Below are 19,237 nucleotides of genomic sequence, written 5' to 3' on the forward strand. Positions count from 1 at the left end.
ATAAACTAATACTGTAACCCCTTAGAATTGAAAAATAAGATGAAAAGACAGGAATAACTTTGCATAAATATGGGCAATAGTAAGTAATTAAGTTGTTTGTCTCTCTTACTTTGTTTCTTCGTTTGAAAACTATTGAAGTTCAAAAACCCTTCTTCGAAAACTCTCAATTGAACAAAAATTGAAACATAATGAGAGATTTTCAAGTACCATTGTCGAATGTTTTGAATTTATTGAACGATTTCATCATCTTCTACCGGTCATTTCTTTTGAATCAACCATCACAAGTCAAAGAAGCTCTCTCTCTCTCTCTTTGTGCCAACTCCACTGCTGATGGTTGTTTATCACCTCCACCATCTCCATCATTGGTTGGCGTCACTCATCCTCGCTGTCGGCCGACGACCACCATTTTTATTGTCAACTATCACCATATCAGATTTGATGCCTATGAACTCATGTTCGAGGTCAGTGACTTCATATATGAGATAAATGACCTCAGATATGTCAAAAAAATGCTAAATTGAGAGATTGCAATGAAAAATTGAGAGTTTCTTGTTTGTTTGTTCATAGATCTAAAGTAAAATTCAACTCTAATTCCTTTTATCTAGTATGTACTCTGTTTTTCGTAACAATAAAATTTTACTTTGGTGAACGAAAATAAAGTTTGATTGTCGATTTGCTTAACGATAGTAAAATTTTACTTAGAATCATAGTAAAATTTACACTACTTCAGAGTAAAATTTTACCCTGAATGACACTACAATTTGCCTTACTCTGGTAATGACAATAAAATTTTACTGTCTATGTCAATTTTGATGGTATTTTGTTTTATTTTTTTTAAGAATTTCATAGTTAACCTAAATCTTGTTTGATAGATTTTGATGATAGGATTTTAAAAATATTAATTTTATTAAAAACCAACATCTAAATCAAAAGTTATATAATTTTAAAGTTTAAAAATAAAAAGCGCACATATGTTGGTACATGTTGGATATGTTTTCCAATAGAACTCATACTAAACCTATATTGTGTCCAACAATAACATTTTGTTGGAAAATGGTTTTGAAAATTTTTTATTTTTTGCTAATTTTGAGCATTAATTAAGGTGAGTCCCGAGCGTTATTTTTAACGTTTTTCATTAGATTCATATTTAATCCTGCATAGTGAATAAAATCGTGTATTTTGTTACTCAAAATCATTTCCAGATGAATGAGAATTCAACATGTGTTTTTGGGTTCGTGAAAATGGCTTTAAATGGGTTTCTTACACATTTGTGAAATGTGCTTGTCCCATATTGGAAAGGCTTATGGATATGTGCGGGTTTATATACTCTAGCTTGAGATGCTTGAGATGGGCCCCAAGGAGTACACAAGTTTGTGGAAAGGTGAGGTTATGGGTAAAGTAGGCTAGACCCAATGGACCCAAAACAAAAACTACACGCGCCGCCGTCTGTCCATCCGGTCAGGCAGACAGGCTAGCGGGTTGGGCTGGGCTGGGCCTGGGCTTGGGTGCGTGGTGTGAGGTTGGGTTGGGCTTATTTGGCTCAATATCTATCTTTTTGGGCCAAAAATATTTGTAATTTATTTATTTACTAGTGTATGCCCGTGCCACGGTGTAAATAATGTTAAGATTAGAATATAATTGTAATCCCAACACTATTTAAATTTATTTTTTAATTTGATAAAATCACAAATTTATTATAAAATTTTGGAGTTCTCACAAAACTCTTCATGAAAACTTGCTTTTGCTTATATAATATATAACTAGATAGATAAATGTGCTTAGCATACATACAATTTCCACGGGCATACATATAATATTGTTTTTGCTTATATAATTATACGAAAATTGTATGTATGCCCATAATGTCCTAGTGTATTACGGGCATACATACATTCTATGGAAATATGTATAAAATATATTGAATAAAAAGGAGAAAATAAAAAAATAAACAAATAAACAAATAGAGAGAAAAATAAAAATGGGAGAAAATAAAAAGAAAATAGAGAGAAAGGTGACATCATGGGATCATGGAAATATGGGTAAGAAAAGGAAAAAGTAAGAGAGAGAAAGCGGGAAAATATAAAATGTATATGTAGGATATTTTTTTAGAAAAATATATCTCAGCCATTATTTTATAATTTGAACAGATCTGAGCCATCCAAATGTCCTAATAAGACAAAAATATGTTGAAGATTCAAAAATCGTCATGCTTTATTAAAATACTAGTGTATGCCCGTGCCTAAAGGCACGGTGCAAATAATGATAAAATCAAAATGTAATTGAATATAAAATTGTTGGGTTAAAATATAATTTATTCCATTTGTTGCTAAAAAATTGAAGTCAAAATATAAATCAAGGTCTGGTTAATTTTGAAAAGTTTTTTTTTTTAAAAAACTTGAAAATAAACATTTCTTAATCAACTATTTAAAGTACGACAAGTAACTCAATCATAAACATTTTGATTTTATTAACAAACTTTATGACTCTAAAGCATAAACTTCATATCAACACAAAAATTAAAAATAAAAGCATCCTTACCAAGCAAGTCAAAAAAAAAAAAAAAAACATTTATAGATACAAAATAAAACTCACAAACCAAAGATATTGTACATTTGTTAACACAATAATCCAAAAAAAATTACACCAACCAATGCTTGACAATTACAAAAAAAAAAATCAAATTAAAATTGAATACCAAACAATGCATGTCAGCCAGTGCTCTATAATCTATAAAAAAATTAAAATTGAAATGCACACCAACCAATACTTTGTAATTTAAAAAAAATTAATTTTAAACACCAAGCAATGCACACTTGCTAGTGCTATTGCCACAACTCAACATTGTAATAGTTCTTTGCAAATTATAAACCCAAAACTACACGAGAAAAAATATAAGGGGAAAAAAAAAATTTAACTTGCCTACATGGTCACATGAGATTTTAAAAAATATATTCTCAGCACAATCTACACCACATGGAAATAAGAAAAAATCAAGTACAACAACTTACTAATGGTGCAGTGAGACCATATATATTTTGTTCAAACCTTATGTAACACAACAGATATATAAAATCATGGAAACACCTATGTAAGGACTAAATACTACTGTAAATGTTTTGTAAGGTACATCCCTTTTCTAATCACTGATAAATGTGAATGCATACAGGAAAAGATTTCAACTGTTGAAGCAATTATGGATTTAACAATTATAATAGACCTCATCAGTCAGACAATAAGGTATAATAGACCCTAAAAATATATTATATATCTGTATATAAATCAAATAATAACAAAATTCCTTCCGCAACATGAGGAGTTTATTCCCAAAACCAACCAACAATACAAAGTTAATGAAATAAAGAACATCTGTAGGTGTGAAATCAATAATCTTCTGCACTTTTCAGTGTTTAAATAAACATCTAAAAATTTTTCATATACAAAATTGTAGAAAGCCTACTGTTTTAAGCATTCGCTTTAAGTGAATAAATCTTCCCTCTGTAGAGATGAACCTTGAGAGCAGTCTCAAAATGCAAAGCTCAAAAAATATTGTTTTTCCGCTTCTCGTTGGTGCTGAAATGACCATATTTACATCGGATTGGAAATAGGCAGAAAAGCATTCACTCTGCAATGAGTTAAAGTACCTATACAACAAATACAAATGCATAAACAATACCAATTACACCATGTATAGCAACAGAACAATATTTTAGGCATTGTGGGTCAATTCCCTAAAGAAAATTTAGCATCATACATTGTTTGGGAGGCACGGTGTAAAGAAAATTTAGTGTATGCCCGTACCTAAAAGTATGGTGTAAAGAAAACAAATGGGAAAAAGGATACAAATGGGAAAAAGATTAACAAAAAAAAAAAAGGTTTGGGAGGCATCCATTGCCACTGGTGGCGACATCATTAGCAGGGAATGAAGGGGATGCGGAGGAGGCACATGTGAGGTGAACAGAGTCGGTGATGGCTTAGGGGTGAACGGCAGTGTTGTAGGTGTAGGGAAAGAAGAGAAAGAGTCAATAGAAGATAGAAGAGGTATGGTGAGAAAGAAGAGAGAAATGGAAATAGTGAGAGAGTGAAAAAAATCTCAACGCTTCACTTTTTAGTTGGGATTATCTAAACCATTCTAACCAAATATAAGAGAAATATTTTCAAAATTTGCTACAACTATAAACTGAACTAACTACACAAAAATCACCTAAATGAACATCTATAAATCTAGAAACAATGAATCAAACGTAAAAGTTAAAAAAACCAACTCATCAATAATGAAAATTCAGTGTTTGATTTTTCCTTGGACTTGCAGTACCTTATTCACAAATCACAATAATATGTTTGAATATAGATATTAGACTTTTCTCAAGTGTACAAAGGTTCTAGAGTTCCAAATAGGAGACGTTGCACATGATAATACATATGTAAGCAAATGATCCTTCTAACTGAACCTTTTTATCAAGCATTACATATGCAACCAGTTGTGGCTAATACAAAACACATGGAAGGCCAACTCAATAAATAAAAATAATAATAAAAAAAACAAACACATGGAAGAAGAAATTATTTGAAAACCAACAATGAACAAAAATGTGCTACCAAATAAACCTTGGAGTTTGAATCATATTTAAAATTTTTGAATGAAAAATGAAGAAACTTGCACACTTTAAAACACCATTGCACTGATGGAACACATACTTGGGTGTCCCAGTGGCATAAGTCTGTCTAATAAACCATCATCAGGAGAAGTGTTTTGCGCACAGGCTTAGTTTCTCCCTGTATTCCAGTTAGTCAACTTCCTATCAGCGCTGTAATTTTGATTTCGAACATAATTCTTCATTTAGTTATCTAAAAAATAAAAAAGAGCTACATTGGTCTACCTTCTCATCATAATGTGTAAATCAAAGAGCTAGGAAACAAAATTAATGTAGCAGAGGCAGAAACGGGAGGGGAAAAGGAAAAACAAAGAATAATCAATATCTGGAGTTGTAGACATGTTTGAATTTCTACATATTTTAAACAGAATAGAGAACAAAAGGGCAACTTTAAAATTATAAATTTCACGAAGGGCAACAAAAGCTGAAAGAGAAAGAAGGAGAGGAGTGAAACAACAAAATCTGAGAGAAATAACTTACCGGAGTGAGCTCTGATGGGGGGAAAGAAGGAAACAACAAAAGCTGAGAGAGAGAAAAGAGAGAGAGTTTTAAATTTGAAATCAAGAAACCTACGCACTTTAAAATACCATTGCACTAAAGAAATCAAGAAACCTGTTAATCACTTGAAGATACAAAGCAAGCAAGAGGGAAGAAGAAATTATTTGAAAACCAACAATGAACAACAATGTGCTACCAAATAAACCTTGGAGTTTGAATCATATTTAAAATTTTTGAATGAAAAATGAAGAAACTTACGCACTTTAAAACACCATTGCACTGATGGAACACATACTTGGGTGTCCCAGTGGCATAAGTCTATCTAATAAACCATCATCAGGAGAAGTGTTTTGCGCCCAGGCTTAGTTTCTCCCTGTATTCCAGTCAGTCAACTTCCTATCAGCGCTGTAATTTTGATTTCGAACATAATTCTTCATTTAGTTATCTAAAAAATAAAAAAGAGCTACATTGGTCTACCTTCTCATCATAATGTGTAAATCAAAGAGCTAGGAAACAAAATTAATGTAGCAGAGGCAGAAACGGGAGGGGAAAAGGAAAAACAAAGAATAATCAATATCTGGAGTTGTAGACATGTTTGAATTTCTACATATTTTAAACAGAATAGAGAACAAAAGGGCAACTTTAAAATTATAAATTTCACGGAGGGCAACAAAAGCTGAAAGAGAAAGAATGAGAGGAGTGAAACAACAAAATCTGAGAGAAATAACTTACCGGAGTGAGCTCTGATGGGGGAAAGAAGGAAACAACAAAAGCTGAGAGAGAGAAAAGAGAGAGAGAGAGTTTTAAATTTGAAATCAAGAAACCTACGCACTTTAAAATACCATTGCACTGAAGAAATCAAGAAACCTGTTAATCCTTGAAGATACAAAGCAAGCAAGAGAGATGTGATATAGGATTTATGGATACAATCATGGAATTAATTTTCTTAAATAAACCTGATGAAAAGTGCAATAAAATAGAAGCACAAATGACAATTCAATTAAAGAAGAATGCATGGATAGTTTTTTTTTTTTTTTTTAATTTAAGCTTTAAATTTTGGTTCCCCCATGACTAAAAGGATATATTATATTAGAAGTCCTATTGAAATTAAGTTGCCAAACTATAAAACAATATGTGCAACATATGGATTGTGTTGAGCCATGATATAAGATAAACAAATTTACTTATCACACTATTATTCGTTTGTAAATGGGCATTGGACGTTAAAATTTTTTTTTTTAATATAACGGTGATATCATATTAAAAAAAATTGATCATATCATTGAATTTTTATTTTGTGAATGATGCAGCCATTTTATTGTTCTTGGTTACATTGTTTTATCAAGAGTTGTGCCTTGTTTGGGAATTCAAACTCAAATTTGGAAGAATTGTTAAATACTCTGTTATCCTCAAATGCTGTACAATTCTATGAACCAAACATCTTTGAGGAAAACAAAAAAGAATAATGAAATTGTGAGTTAACATAGCTGAAAAACAACAAAGGAATTGGTGACTTGTTTCCTTTCTGTTTGAGTTGATATGTGCTGTTTCACATTTTTACATCAGATAATATTGTTACAAAATCTAAATCTTTAATATCAAACACAGAAATTAACAATTTTTATACTGGAATGCAATATTTCAAATAAGATAAATTAGAAATCAAGAAATTTATTGAAATCAATGTATCAAATCTAAAAACTGAGAGCGAAGACTCACTGTCTCGAGGATAAGAACTGAACCGAAACTTCACTGATACAATGATGCTTCCTCGACAATGTTGAAATTTCCTGTTAAAAATAAAGTAAAAATTGTCGAAATTTCGGAGGGAGGGTAACACCATAATAATTAAATCTCATTCTCCAAGCCAAGTCTGGCAATGGTAAGGAAGATCGAAGGTGCTGTGATTGTGTGAAACCACATTTATAAATTGAAGGCACTTTATGGGTACTTTTTTCCGAGAAAAAATTCGTACACACAATAACATGAATATAAACAACAGCAACAATAACATCCAATCAAATATAATCGAATTTCACAATGAACTCAAAAAAACCACTAAAATTAACCAAACAACATCAGAAATCGCAATTATTCATATGTAGATACAATTAAAAAATAGACACAGCCCGTCAGAAAGAGAAAGAGAGAGGCAGGACACGATGAACTCAAAAAAAAAAAAAAACCTAAAATTAACCAAATAGTATCAGAAATCGCAATAATAAAAAAAACACACAGCCCAACAGAGAGAGAAGGGGAGAAGTAGAAACCGAGGACTACCTTGTGAGCCGAGTTCGAGAGGCAGAAATCGAGGACTGGAGATTTCCTCACTATCAAGTGAACATCTTCATTTGCTCTATGGCCAGATCTGCATATCAAGTTTATGTTTAAAAGATGACTATCTAGTCTTCAATCATTAATTAAGAAAAATAAATAAACGAAGATTGAGCACATTGATACATTTCTAGTATAACCATCATCAAAGTATCCAATTCAAATTAAAACCAAAATCAAAATTCGTTATAATCATAAGTATTTTGAAGTTCACCATTTATCATTTAGAAAATCCAAGCATAAATTTATGCCACAAAACAAAAACAAAAAAACAAAACAAATTTATACTATCTATCAAGTAAATCAACAACCAACATAAACAACAACCAACAAAACCAAATTTAATCTTCAGTAGCTTTCCCAGAACTATATGTTAATATTTTAAATAACAAATTTTAATTGATCTCTAAGTGAGTTACTCGAAGCTTTCCCTAGTCTTAAGTTTACAATCTCCTTTTCTAATGGATTTTCACCACCATATATGCACCATAAATACTATAATTTACATCTAGTGTAGCGTAACAAATCCCATATTTCTCATATTCAAATGCGGACATGCTGTAGATTTCCTCACTGTCAAGTGAACATCTTCATTTGCATTATGGCCAGGTCTGCGTGTCAAGTTTATGTTTCAAAGATCACTATTCAGTCTTCAATCATTAATTCAAAAAAACAAATAAATGAAGATAGAGCACATTGATACATTTCTAGTATAGCCATCAAAATATCCAATTCAAAAAATTAAATCTATTCAAGGTTGAAGAATATATGCCACTGTCAAAAGAAGCAAATAATACACTATCAACAATCCCTTGGTATAATATATGAAGTTTGTCCCAGTGAAGGAAGTGTAGGTAATACTGTAGGAGCTATGGAAGGCAAGGAATATATATATTAAGATTAAAATATATATATATATATATATAATTGTGACAGGGTGCTTTTGTGGGAGAAAATTGAAAGGATGTAGCATGCAAAACAATACAATATGAAGTGGGTTTAAGTCAATTGAAATGTTTAAGTTTGACATCAGAACTTAATTACAAAATTAGCATGCAGAACAATACAGTAGATACTTAAAAAATCAAAAGAAAGAGAAAGGGTATGCAGTCACTGTCCCAAATTCGCATGTGCTTCCTTCCATGTAGGTTCAAACAAACACATACAATACACAACTCAAAATGTTCACTGTGATCTGATTCCCAATCCATAGTGTTGTAGCATACATTGTGTTGAGTCTGTATTGGATGTTTAAAACTTATTTAAAAAAATAGTAATAATATTGTACAAAAGTATGAGTTAGTGATTTGTTTAAGTGGGTTTTGCATCAACAGCGGCAGTGGTGATGATGAGCAGCGGTGGTGGTGTTGCAACCATATAGACAAACCAGACATAGCCATAAACTGATCTACTGGAATGCAATAAACTGATCTACGAAATTAGAAATCAAGAAGTTTATTGAAATTAATTAAAAGAAGTAATAAACTGATCTACGAAAGGGGAGAGGCAGAAATCGAACCTTGCGAGTGCGAGTTCGAAGGGAGGGTGGTTGTCGATGCTGAAATTTTTATTCATACGAAACAAATTGATTGGAAAAAAAACCTAACTTGGATCATCGTCCGTATATCATCACCAACCTAAAAAAGTGAAACAAAGAGAAAAAAGATTCATCAAATACCACTTTCATTTTAAAAATAACACCTTTTTAAAAAATAACAGAGATTGCCCGTGCCTGAAGGCACTATCTAATAAAATTCTTATATTACAGTCTATGTGTTGCAAAAATGTTAACGATCATAAAAATGTTTTATGAAAAGTGTCTCAAAGTTGTGATCAAATAGCCAAAAATGTTCAGGATCAATCAATCGACCTACAAAGGTTAGATGATTTTTCATAAAACTACTTAAGAGAAATTATGTAGTATACCCAAACAAATATAGCCTTAAATAGTATATCAAAAAAAAAAAAAATTAAATTAAATAGTGTGTGGTTTAACTCGGTTACAGTCGAATTCACATGTGAAGTGAATTTAAAACATACATTACTTTATTAACATTTGTTTTGTGTTTGAATTCTTGATCTATATATTATTTTTCTTAGTATTTTTTAACGTATGAAGTAGCTGACATTATTTGATAAGCCACTTTGTAGGTGAATCACCTCAATTTCTTAATTATTGTTCTTAAAAAGCAACTAATTTGCTATTTCCAATATTTTTTATTTATCCATTAAATTAGAGCTACCCTTAATAAAATAAGGGGAGAAATGATGGGAAGTGGTCAATGTATACGTCCTAAAAAAAAAAAAAACAAAACAAAAAACAAACAAACAAACAAAATAATAATAATTGGAAAAAGAATTCACACCAATAAAAAACAATCTCTTCTAATTTTATATGTAATGATATGACAAATTACATATTAACTTTTGATTTATTACAAATTCAATCATGTAACTCAACTCCATTGCGATGTCATTGCAAATGAATTGTAAATTCCAAAGTGCAAGTCTTTAACATTAATCTAGAAGAGTTACCCTCTATCTTTCGTAAACAAAATTCTTGTTCTTTCAATTAAAATTCGCCAAGAAATAGATAATTAAATGTGTTGCTAATAATAAATTTAAATATCTAAAATAAAACATCATTTTCTTATGGAGAGTTATATAATTGGAAAGATCCCAAAACTAAATTAAATACGACAGTAATTCCATGTACGCATAAAAATCAGAAAAACATGCATACAAAATCAATATGCAAATTGATTCTAGGTAATGTGAAGACTACAACCATAATGAATTTAAACCACGTTAATTTTTCTATATATAAATTTTAGTGCTCTTACTGGTTCCATTCAGCAGAGAAACATTTGGGTCTAACCCCAAATAACACTTCAGCTACATAAATTGTAGTGCTCTTAATGGTTCCTTGCCGGTTCCTTGATGTTGTATTGGGATATTAAATTTGTGGAAAAATAAAAATAAAAATAAAGAATAAGTGAACAAAGTAAAAGCTCATTGCCAATCAAGATACATTTCAGACCCAAAATTTTTTAAACAATTAAATCCAAACCCATAAGCTACATAAAAAAATAAATAAATAAAAATTGGGATAAGAATGCACAAACAGAACACCAAAAACCCTCTTCCCTTATTATATAGATATATGTTTGATAATACAGATGTTTAGTAAGAAAACAAAATTTTAAATTTGGATGATTTTCACTTCTATTTCTTTACATTCAATAGAAGGGAAATAGGAGCTCAAACTCAGGAATCGCACCTGGCAAGAGAGCACCACAGGCCTTAGAAATTGAAAAAGCTAGAAAGATAACAATAATGTGACTTGGCAAAAGAATTTAAAATAGCAATGATATGATTAAAGTCAAATGAATAGAGGATAAAGTGGTGTAAAGGTAAAAAAGAAAATTACCAGCCAATGCCAACCACCAAGACCAACAGCCTTCTTGATGACACCTTGTTCTGTTGTTCTGTTGTTTCCTGTTACAATAACTTTGGTGTGCCTAGGAAGAACAGAAAGCTCTTCATCCCCGCTTTCTTCCCGAAAAGGTAAGAGAATCCGAGAAAAACATAAATTTCCCCTAAATTTCCCACTTGACAATTTCAAGCAACAAATAGAAATCAAACCCAGTTACTTCAAAAATAAGCAAAACACATCCGATTAAAATGCCTAAAACGTCTAAAGTTAGTCGAAACCTTCCTTGTCATAAGCAGCTGATATTAAAAAAAAAAAAAAAACCAAATTCATTAGAAGAACACCCATCAAAGCAAATTCGGTCTTCACTATTCAGTACCCAGAAGCAAAAATGTTGTATAACCTAGTATTCATATTGAATTGCAGACCCAGAAGAACCCATAAACTTCAATTCATAGAGTGTCTCTTGTTCTAATTTGTACTTGGACTATTCTCTTCACACATTTCAATTGAATGAAGCTATGATATTACTGAAGATGAAAACAATAAAGATTGAAGGTATGAGAGAAAGAGAGAGAGTTCTGTATTAATGTTGATTCTTCAAGGGGTCTGACACAAAATTTTGAAGGGAATGTTGAATGCGATGAGCCACAAAGTTCAATGGGCCTCTCAAATTCACGGATTTAGTTTGACAACAATAAATGAGCAGCAAATTAAAAAAAAAAGAAAAAAAAGAAAAGTTTTACAAACTAAAAAATAAAATAAAATAAAATCATACTCGCTATCCTAAAAAAACCCAATTTACCTTTCAGCTTTCTCTCACTAATTCGAACAATTATCAGAAAAGTACACATACTGAAAAAGAAACTTGAATTCTTGAGGGGGTGAGTGTTGGCTGACTAAAACAGAAACCAAATAAGCCCTAGAATTTAGAAATTCAAGAAAAGGTCGCGAAACAGAAGCAGAGAAACAGAACATACCTGTTCACACGACTCCGAGAAAGTAACAGAAGCAGAGAAACACCGAATGCGAGAGAGAGAGAGAGAGAGAGAGGCGAAACAGGGGTTTTCTTCGGCAAGAATTCAAAATTTGGGGTGGGATTGGAGTGGAACGCTACGGATCTGAAAGGAGAGGGAATCGAAGGTTTGAATTTGAAGGTGGGTATTTGAATTTGAAGGTGGGTATAAAAAGGTGTTATTTTTTAATGGATAAAGGGAAAGGAGATGTAATGAATCTTTAAACCCAATTTCCCATCTCTCTAAACACTCACTCCCACACCCCTAAGAAAAACCACCATTCTCCTGCTGCTGCTGATAGTTCAGAGGCCTCCTGAAGAGCATAGTGGACCCATCCTCGGCTCTGCTGCACCCCAAACGCACGCCGCTCGTTCTGATACACAAAATCAAATATATGATACCATCAAATTGTTTAATATTGAAATTTGCATAAACAGTGCTCTAAAAATTATCAAAAGTGTTTTGGAAGTGAAATACTGGAATGTGAAATTATCAAATTTATGATACCATCAAAAGTGAAATGTGAAATATAAATTATGATACCATCAAAAATTATCAAATATATGATACCATCAAAAGTGTTTTGTTTTCTTTAAACTGATAAACTGATCAAATTTTCTCATAAACTGATCAAATTTTCTCATAAACTGATCTACTGGAATGTGAACAGGCGAAATTTAGATCGAACACATCTCAGCCAATTCTATTCCACAAAATTTCTACTGGAATGTGAACAGGCGAAATTTATCTCAGTAGAAAATTTCAAATGTGAAATAAAACCAAAATCAAGTAATTTGATTTATTTATCTCATATACCTAATGACAACACAGTGAGAAGGCGAAATTTCTATTCCACTCCATTTTCTTTAAACCCTAGTTACTTACTTCAGAGAGAAGGCGATTCTTGGGAAGAAGTTTGGGGACTTCAGGAGGTAGAACCACATGTCTGCAAAATCAACAAATCAATAACCAAAGAAGTCGAAATTTCCAATTTTTTTTTTCCATCAATCCGATGTGGCAGCGCCGACGCCGGCGAGGCGAGAACTACTGAACGCCAGATCAACATAATTAAAAATAAGAGACAGCAGCAAGTAATCAACATAATTATGTTGGGGTGTGCTAGATACCATTGCAGTATTGTTATATTGCATATTGAATCCATATCCCTGGGGTGGACCAGTTTGCCAGCCCGGAACTGGTACAGAAGATGGATAAGTTGCAGTGAATAAATTCTGCATATAAAATATAATTCATTGTAAGATACTTATCAAAAAAGAACAATAAATTGTAAGATGTGGAAAACCATGAACAAAACCAAAAGGAACACAAAAAATAAGAGGATGGAGCAAATATGTAACTCCATCATCACCTCTGGAAGTTCTGTTCTCCCACTTGGTTTAACTTCCATGAAGAGGATTGTGAAGTGACGTCTGGGGCAGGTTTTGAAAAAGCCTGCGATATTTGTGCAGATGGTATACTCGAAGGACCTTGTGGATTTGAGGCAATAGACAAATTCCATGGCTGCAAAAATAGCATAGTGTATTAGGTAAAATTTAAAACTACTACAATAACCATAGCGGAGTTGTATAACTGGATGAAAGAAGATAAGCCATGAAGCACACCTAATTGTTTGAAGATCCACTAACTGGTGGAGTGAATGGCTGAGCAGTAGGCTGACTACCAGTAGCAGGAAATAAAGAAGGTTGATGAGGAAGCATGTTGGGCCACTGCCCTCCATCAGCAACTTTGACAAAAGAATTTGCACCGTTTGATGGCAATCCCGATGAAAATGTTGTCGATTTGTTTGCTGTTGCAGCTACTGGAGCACCAACCCCAAGGGGGGGACATGGATACATGCCCAACAGGTGCTGCCACTGGAGTATTAACAGGGGGAAAATTTGTCAAGTTGTCTACCGGCACAGCTGCTGAAGCATTATCACCAAAGAGTTCAATGTTTACTGGGTTAACCCCTGCCAATGTCTGGCGTGAAAACTCGTTGTCACACAGCCATGCAAATCTATCCCCTGCAAAATCGATAAATAATCAGATGCAAAGTGTTTCCGAAATTAAAACTCAAATTATCCTTTAATTAGAAGTGGTCTGAAACATGGGTGTGAAATCATACTGTGGATACCATTGCAGTGGTCTGATCGGAACACCAGATATGAACGCTAGATCTCGACCTCCTTCCGAAGATCGATCAGATCAAGCCCTAGATCGAACACATCTCAGCCATGCTATACTGTAATGTTATCTGATCTCGACCTCCTTCCGTCCTTCAGCAATGCTATCTGATCTCAGATCGGTTGTGAAGCACAGTAGAGAGAGAGAGAGAGAGAGAGAGAGAGAGAGAGAGTTGAGGATAACGTTTGGGTAGAGGCAGGCGTGTTTGGTAGGCGTGGGAGAGAGAGTAGAGGCTGTTTGGGCGGGAATCAAACACATCCCAACCATTGATATATATTTGGAATTGATCTCAGCCATTGAATCAAAATGTATCTCACATACATTTTGATACATTTTTCAAAAAGTTTTATGCCTTATTATATAGATGTTGAAGATTCATTTATGGTCTAAATTTATGAAGTTTATCAGGTGTTCAATATGTTTAAAAAATAATAATTAATTGTTCAAATTTATTTAATTTATGGACTATAAAATTCATTAATTTAATCCCCACTACACAAAGTAAAATCTGGCTCCTAATTCTAGGATCGCAGACTTTTCCATATAATATGAATAAAAATAAGTGAATAAAAAGGAGAAGAAAAAAAATAGAGAAAAAAATAAAAATGAGAGAAAATTAAAAAAAAAATAAATAGAAAAGAGAGAGGAAGGTGAGATCGTGGGATCATGGAAGGATGGGTAAGAAAAAGAAAAAATAAAAGAAAGAAGCGGGAAAATAGAAAATGTACATGTAGGATATTTTTTAGAAAATATATTTCAGCTGTTATTTTATAATTTGAATAGATCTAAGCCATCCAAATGTCCTAGTAGGACAAATGTGTGTAGGACAAATTCAAAAACCATCCTGATTTATTATTTAGATTTTTAATTTTGGTTTCAAAATTCAAAATAAATTGGTCCAGATTTTTCCTTCACCCGAACAGGTTCAAAGGGTTCAAAACAGGTTCATTCGAACTAGACAGATTTGTATCTATCCAAACAGGTTTCTTTTCTATTTTGAATCTGTCCGAATAGTTGCCTATCTGTTGGCACCTGTTCGAATAGCCACCAATTTTCCTATATATATCTTGCCTTTCCAACATTCATTTGCATCAAAAATTTTCCAAAATTCTTCAATTTCTTCTTCAATTCGTCCTCCTGCACTCCAGCATCTGTTTCTGCATTTATTTTTAGGAAAAGAAAGAGAAAGAGTTACTACATAATTTTGTTCGCAAGACTTGATTTTGCAATGCTACAAATCAAGTAGTAGTCATTGCATCCTGGGAAGTAGACGCTGTTAAAACTCGAAGCACCAGAGCGAGGGCGAAATCTACTTTAAGGAGATTATGTCCAACACAAGCATCGACTTTAATTTCTGTAAGCGTTTAATTCAAAATTTAATTTGTATAATTATTTCCTGAATTATTTTATTTTGTTGTTTATTTTAATTATACATTTAATTTATACACACACATCACTGGGTGTAACAATCTTAAAGTAGAATTCCGTTTTTATTTATTTCTGTGTTAGGCAGATGAATATTTTGTTTTGGAAAATTAAATAGTAGTCATATACTGTTTAATTTCTTAAAATAGTAGTAATATACTGTTTAATGATTGCTTTGATAACATAGTAGTAATATATTGTTTATCATTGAAATTTTGTTACAAAATATTATTTTGTATATTTTTGTGTGTAAATTCTTTTTTGTATAAATTTGTGATTGATGTGTTATTATTTCTTCAGAATTATGACAACTGAAATAAATAGTACTGAGACTGTTATTACTCCTACCCCCACACCTGTTGTGCCAGTGATGACTCTGGCAGTACTGGTAAATCATGAGGAGAAGCTAGAAAAATTCAATGGAAATGATTTTAAAAGGTGGCAACAAAAGATAATGTTTTATCTTACAACATTGAATTTGGCTCGCTTCACTCATGAAAAAGCTTCGGCATTGAACGAGATAGAAACTGACCGGCAAGTGGTTGCTGCAGTCGATGCATGGAAACATGGTTATTTTTTGTGTCGAAATTATATCCTCAATGGGTTGGACAATACACCGTGTAATGTATATAGTGTCAAAAGCACTACTAAAGAACTGTGAGAATCTCTAGATTATAAATATAAGACAGAGGATGCCGATACAAATAAATTTGTTGTCGGCCGTTTTCTGGATTTTAAAATGATAGATTCTAAAATGATTATTAGCCAGGTTCAAGATCTCCAATTAATTCTCCATGACATAAATGCAGAAGAGATAGTTCTTAGTGAATCTTTCCAGGTATCGGCAATTACTGAAAAATTATCACAATCCTAGAAAGAATTCAAGAATTATCTAAAGCATAAACGCAAGGAGATGAAATTAGAGGAATTGATAGTGCGATTCAAAATTGAGGAGGACAACCGTGGTTCCGATAAGAAGTCAGGAAATCATGTCATGTAGCCTAAAGCAAATGTTGTAGAACATGAACAAAGGTCAAAGTTCAATAATAAGAAACAGAAGCATGATGGCAATGGTCCCTAACAAGGATCCACTAGTAAGATCAACAAAGGGATCAACAATGGGTTCAACAAAAGATCAAAGACAAGTGTTTTATGTGCGGCAAAGATGGACATTGCTAAGGATTGTCATGTTCGCAAGGACGGAGGGAGTTCAAAAAAAAAAAGCCAGCACAAGCTAACATAGTCAAGGATTTTTATCTTTCCGATGTAGTGACAGACATCAATCTTATTACAGTAGTCTCTGAAACAAATTTGGTGGGCAATCCTAAGGAGTGGTGGGTCGATACTGGAGTAATCAGCCATATCTGTGCAGAAAAGAAGATGTTCACAACCTACAAAGTGGTGGAAAATGGAGAACAACTTTTTATGGAAAACTCCTCCACTTCAACTGTGAAAGGACAAGAAAAATTGTGCTGAAAATGACTTCGGGGAAAGAACTCACACTCAACAATGTACTCCGTGTGCCAGAGATTCGTAAGAATTTGATTTCTAGTCTTTGAATCTAAAAAGGTTGTACTCTCTAAGAGTGGAATGTCTATGGGGTGAGGTTATATGAGTGATGGGCTTTTTAAGCTCAATGTAAATACTGTTGTACCTAATTTGGCTATTAATAATAAGAACACATCTTCTATGTATATTGCTGAGTCTTCTTTTTTTATGGCATAGTAGATTAAGACATGTAAATTTTAATTCTTTGCGTAGACTTGTTGTTTTAAAATGTTTACCAAACATAGAGTTTGGTCCTAATCATAAATGTGAGATTTGTGTTGAGGCAAAATTCTCTAAAGCATCATTTAATAAAGTAGAAAGAAGTATTGTACCTCTAAGTTTAATTCACACAAATATTTGTGATTTAAAATTTGTTCAAACTAGAGGAGGTAATACTTTATTACTTTTATTGATGATTGCACTCGATATTGCTATGTTTACTTATTGAGAAGTAAAGATGAAGGCTTAGAAGCTTTTAAGCAATATAAACTTGAGGTTAAAAATCAACTTGGCAAAACTATTAAGATAATGAGGAGTGACAGAGGTAGTGAGTATGATGCACCATTTGAGGAATTTTGTTCTGAACGTGGTATATTCACCAAACCACTACACCCTATTCTCCTTAGTCAAATGAAGTTGCTGAGAGAAAGAATCAAACTCTTAAAGAGATGATGAATGCCATGTTAATTAGTTCAAGGTTACCTTAGAACTTGTGGGGTAAGGCAATTTTGTCTGCTAATTTTATCCTTAACAGGGTACCCCATAAGAAAATCAATCAAACACCTTATGAAGTATGAAAGAGTCGACGACCTACCTATAATTACCTCAAAGTGTGGGGGTGTTTGGCCAAGGTGGTAGTCCCTAGTCCCAAAACGACTAAGATAGGACCAAAAATCATTGATTGCATGTTCATTGGTTATGTAAATAATAGTAGTGCATTATAGATCTGAAAATCCTGATATGCATATAAACACTATTATTGAGTCAAGAAATGCGTTGTTTTTCAAACACATTTTTCCTTGCAAGGAAACTTAAGAGAAAAGTTCAAATAAAAGAACTTTTGATACCGCTATGGGTAGCAGTGAAGACCGCAATGATAATGAAGCAGATGAACCTAGACGTAGCAAGAGGGCTAGGATCTCTAAATCATTTGGTCTAGATTTTCTGATATACCTGTTAGAAATTGAGCCTCAAAATTTCGAGGAAGCAATGTCAAGTCCTGAAGCTCTATTGTGGAGAGAGGCTGTGAATAGTGAAATTGAATCAATTCTGCAAAATCATACTTTGGAACTGGTGGATCTTTCACCAGGGTGTAAACCTCTTGGATATAAGTGGATATTCAAGAGAAAAATGAAAGTAGATAGTTCAATTGATAAATATAAGGCTAGGCTTGTGGTTAAGGGATATAGACAAAAGGAAGACCTTGATTATTTTGATACCTATTCACCAGTGACAAGAATAACATCTATTCGCATGTTAATTGCGATTGCAACTTTGTATTAATCTGAAGATACATCAAATGGATGTTAAAACAGTTTTTTTTGAATGGCGAGTTAGATGAGGAAATCTATATGGAATAACCGGAAGGGTTTCAAGTTCTTGGCCAAGAGAAAAAAGTTTATAAACTTATCAAATCCCTTTATGGATTAAAACAAGCTCCGAAACAATGGCATGAAAAATTTGATCACGCTATGCTTTCGGATGGTTTTAAGATAAACGAATATGACAAATGCATCTATGTCATAAACACAGACAAATGCTATGTCATAGTTTGTCTTTATGTGGATGACATACTCATTATTGGAAGCAATAATGACATGATTAAATCCACAAAGAAAATGTTGAACAAAAAGTTTGAGATGAAAGATTTGGGAGTAGCAGATGTAATTCTAGGAATAAAAATTACTAGAACATCTGAAGGATATGCTTTATCTCAGTGTCACGCCCCGAAAATTATACAATGAATATAATCCAAAAGCATATAAAAATAACAGCATGAATCGGAATATATTGTTCTTTCATTACATAACATTAATAGTACAAAGAGTTTAACGTGAATAGATGCTTTTTAGGCTTACACCTTTCCAAGTCTTGGCTTGGTTACAACAAAAGTGAGACTAGCTTACACAATTTTAGCCCTAGGCTAT

At 32.7% G+C, this 19,237-nt stretch overlaps 2 long non-coding RNA genes across 2 annotated transcripts; both read right to left on the minus strand.

Moving 5' to 3' along the window:
* Positions 1-5,080: 5,080 nt before the first annotated feature.
* On the minus strand, positions 5,081-7,518 carry LOC145820905 (uncharacterized). Its single transcript, XR_014362944.1, has 4 exons — positions 7,431-7,518; positions 6,870-6,940; positions 5,883-5,923; positions 5,081-5,555 (listed from the first exon to the last, which is right to left on the minus strand). It is a non-coding gene; the product is annotated as an uncharacterized LOC145820905 (long non-coding RNA).
* Positions 7,519-12,074: 4,556 nt separating this feature from the next.
* Positions 12,075-13,901, minus strand: LOC145820906 (uncharacterized). The gene is made up of 5 exons (XR_014362945.1): positions 13,556-13,901; positions 13,303-13,454; positions 13,061-13,165; positions 12,819-12,879; positions 12,075-12,306 (listed from the first exon to the last, which is right to left on the minus strand). It is a non-coding gene; the product is annotated as an uncharacterized LOC145820906 (long non-coding RNA).
* Between the last annotated feature and the right edge of the window lie 5,336 nt (positions 13,902-19,237).

This window comes from Camellia sinensis, chromosome 3 (assembly GCF_055761805.1).
Source record: "Camellia sinensis isolate YWXY chromosome 3, ASM5576180v1, whole genome shotgun sequence".
Taxonomy (NCBI): domain Eukaryota; kingdom Viridiplantae; phylum Streptophyta; class Magnoliopsida; order Ericales; family Theaceae; genus Camellia; species Camellia sinensis.